The sequence below is a fragment of the Hyperoodon ampullatus genome (assembly GCF_949752795.1).
Source record: "Hyperoodon ampullatus genome assembly, chromosome: 3".
In the NCBI taxonomy this organism is placed as follows: domain Eukaryota; kingdom Metazoa; phylum Chordata; class Mammalia; order Artiodactyla; family Ziphiidae; genus Hyperoodon; species Hyperoodon ampullatus.
Genome location: NC_136916.1, coordinates 32,738,009 through 32,741,963, shown reverse-complemented (window position 1 = coordinate 32,741,963; position 3,955 = coordinate 32,738,009). Strand labels below are relative to the sequence as shown.

General features: G+C 42.1%; 1 pseudogene across 1 annotated transcript; it reads left to right on the top strand.

The window, feature by feature from the left end:
- Positions 1-1,399: 1,399 nt before the first annotated feature.
- Positions 1,400-2,260, top strand: LOC307049969 (AKT-interacting protein-like; annotated as a pseudogene). The gene has a single exon. The product of its transcript is annotated as an AKT-interacting protein-like (transcript).
- The last annotated feature ends 1,695 nt before the right edge of the window (positions 2,261-3,955 follow it).

Genomic DNA, 3,955 nt, shown 5'->3' with positions numbered 1-3,955 from the left:
CCCTGACCAGGAATCGAACCCAAGCCCCCTGCAGTGAAAGTGCAGACTCTTAACCACTGGACCACCAGGGAAGTCCCATGTGTGTACGTTCTGATCTGTGTTTCAGTGTAACCCTATATCCTATTCATGTTTCTCAAATGTGAAATGACTTTGAACATGCTGATAACTTTTATTGTCTATTTTATTCCTCCTTACTAGCGGTGGTAACTAACTCATAGTGTGTGAGTTTCAATGAGATACCACATATAAATCACTTAGCACAGAACCTGGAATATACCAAATGCTGCTGTCAGAGGAATGATATCCGTGGTGTCAAATTTATCAGAGCCGTCAGGGATGTTGACCTCCTCATAGAAGGTTTTGGTCTTTTTAGAACAATGTAAAGGGATTTTCTAGGCACATGTTTCCAACTGCTGACTGGAAGATTTCACTGGTTTATTTCTAGCTTAACACGTCCAAAATTACACTTATATTATTCTCTCTAAAACCTGATGTCCCCCAGCTTAGAATTCTTCAGAGTCTTCCAATCCTAAACATCAGAGTTTGTAAACTGGTGGTCTGAGGGCTGCATCTGGCTCACAGAAGTGGCCCAAATAGTGTTTTAAAAAGTGGAATAATGTCATCCTTTAAAAATCAACAGATTTTTACTTTTAAAAATCCATGTTTGGGCGTTCTCTTGGAAAAAGAGCAAGTCTGACCACCTCAGGCCCCTATGGCAGCCATTGGCTGGAACTGATTACACCTCCGGATGGGGATGTGCTTTCCAACTCGCCACAGTGCTTCCCAGTTTGTACCGTCTCCATTAAAGAGATTTCAGTCATTTAAAAAGCAAAAGGCTGCTTTATTAACGTAAGAAAAAATCTATTTCAAACATAGAACCAACTTTATATATAATAGTAATAGACTAATTCTGTGATAATCAGGAATAAGGAAGCTTGCTGTTATTATATAGTTAATAAATTTCTAGGAATTCTAGCCAAAACAATAAGTTGGAATAAATAAGAGATATCCATATTGGAAAGTAAGAGGTAAAATTATTACTATTATTTTCGTCTACCTAGGAAACCCAGTATAAGCAACTAGAAAACTATCAAAACTTAGTGAGGTAGGGACTTCCCTGGTAGTCCAGTAGTTAAGACTCTGAGTTTCCACTGCAGGGGGCGCAGGTTCGATTCCTGGTCAGCAACTAATTGGAAAAAAAAAAAAAAAAAAGATGTCAGTTCTCTTGGGCTGGGCTTGGTGGGGAGTAGGCTGGCACCGAGGCCAGAGATGCTGTAGGGCCGCGATGGCTCTTGGCAGCCTGGAGCACTGCATTGAAAACACCGAAGTAAAGTGAATTCTGAGGATGGAAGAGTTTGATGACACAGACCATTGAATTTCTTTGTTTGGAGTACACGTTATGAACCCCCTCTGGATCATGTCTACAAGCTCTGTACGCAAACGATCTGATGGTGAAGAGAAGACATTAACAGGGGATGTGAAAACCAGTCCTCACGCACTGCTCCAAAGAAACAGCTGCCTTCTATTCCCCAAAATGCTTTGCCCGTAACTAAGCTTTCATCTCCTGCCCAGCAACAGAGTCAACAAATGGCACACATGCTTCTTAGACCTTTCTACCTGGAATACTCCCTACCTTCTTGCAGAATTTACCTTGGTTGTGAAGCAGAAGCTACCAGGTGTCTATGTGCAGCCATCTTATTGATCTGCATTACTGTGGTTTGGAGTAATATTCATACAGCATGGACTTTATCAAGATGGTGTCTTTAAGTTTACAGTTTACATCCCTGATAAGTACCCAGATGGTGACTGTCCACGTTTGGTGTTTGATATTCCCGTCTTTCACTTGCTAGTTGATTCCACCTCAGGTGAACTGGATGCGAAGAAAGCATTTGCAAAATGGAGGTGGGCCCATAATAATATTTGGCAAGTATTGATGTAAGTAAGCAAGGAGAGTTTTCTACAAGACTGATACAGCAAGCCCCCTAAATCCAGAGGCTGCAGTACTGTATGAAAAAGATATTTAGTTGACAGTGTTAAGGTGTACACTGCTCATTTGTTTGACCAACCTAAAGAAGACCCCTATGCAATTAGCTTTTCTCTGTGGAATCCTTCTGTACCCAATGAAGCCAGAGAGAAGACGCTGACTCAGAAAAAGCCTGAAGAACAGCACAATAAAAGTTTTCACGTTGCTGACCTGTCATGGGTAAAGCCTGGCTCAGTAAAACATTTCAGTAAAGAAGGGAACACAGTAGCAACTTAAGAGCACGTGAATCTTGTGCACCATGCACTTTCCTGCTGGATTCGAGCTAGTAAAGCTGACCAATGGCGAAGGACTGCCTGCAGAGTAAAACGGTGTGAGCAGTGACCGATGTCAGTGTTGTCCGTGTATGCTTAGGTTCTGACAGCAAGTTCTGGAAACCTCTTTTTATGTAATGCATTACTTCTGTCAAAAGTGTCTTTAGGGGGCTATCTAGTTTAGTACTCCAAATTATTGGGGCTTATGTATTTTTTGGAATATAATGCTAAAGGGAAGTTGCATTCATTTAAACTGATAAAGGAGGCAGAGTTCAGCGCTATGTAATGATTTTTAAATCAGTGTTTTCAGTTATACATATGTTAGGATATGGAAAGGAGAGGTATACAGAGAGCAGTTTCCATAATTTTTTTTTTTTGCTGTACGCGGGCCTCTCCCATTGCGGAGCACAGGCTCCGGACGCGCAGGCTCAGCGGCCATGGCTCACAGGCCCAGCTGCTCCGCGGCATGTGGGATCCTCCCGGACCGGGGCACGAACCTGTGTTCTCTGCATTAGCAGGTGGACTCTCAACCACTGCGCCACCAGGGAAGCCCCAGTTTCCATAATTTATTAGCGCTTTTAAGTGGAAGAACGTTTGAACCTCAGTGTTCAGCCTACTGTGTTACTGATATAAAAACTGCTGTCACTGACATACGTATTAGGTGAGTGAGAGGAAACCAGAACACTTGTTCGTAGTTGCTTTTTTTTTTTTTCCAATATGGTTGTATTTTCTCCTGAAGAAGTTTGCAGACTTCTGGATGTTTGGAAAACTAAGGTTTGTTATATGTATTTAAAAAATACTAAATTCCCAGGTGGGAATGTAAATTGATACAGCCACTATGGAGAACAGTATGGAGGTTCCTTAAAAACTAAAAATAATACTACCATACTACCGAGCAATCCCACTACTGTGCATATACCCTGAGAAAACCATAATTCAAAAAGAGTCATGAAACACAATGTTCATTGCAACACTATTTACAATAGCCAGGACATGGAAGCAACCTAAGTGTCTATCAACAGATTAATGGATATATAACATGTGACACATATATACAATGGAATATTACCCAGCCATAAAAAGAAATGAAATTGAGTTATTTATAGTGAGGTGGATGGACCTAGAATCTGTCATACAGGGTGAAGTAAGTCAGAAAGAGAAAAAGAAATACCGTTTGCTAACGCATATATATGGAATCTAAAAAAAAAATGGTTCTGAAAAACCTAGGGGCAGGACAGGAATAAAGACGCAGACTTAGAGAATGGACTTGAGGACACGGGGAGGGGGAAGGATAAGCTGGGACGAAGTGAGAGAGTGGCATTGACACATACACACTACCAAACGTAAAGTAGATAGCTAGTGGGAAGCAGCCGCATGGCACAGGGAGACCAGTTCGGTATATATATATATAGTGTGTGTTTGTGTGTGTGGTGTCTTTGCTCTGCCAGGTTATAGGTTTCTAAGTGCCTAGGAAAGCCTTGTTTCCAAACAGGTGAGCCATGGCAAGAGCCAGAGCTACGAGCACAGCCTTGAGGCCTGCCCCCTGATCAGAATGACCACACTGTTTTCAGTTCTCCACGGCTGCCTGGGTTTCAGCTCAGCTGAACGATCAATGAACAAGGCCCAGGCTCTTAGGGGAACCTCTGTGAAGTGAGGGCCC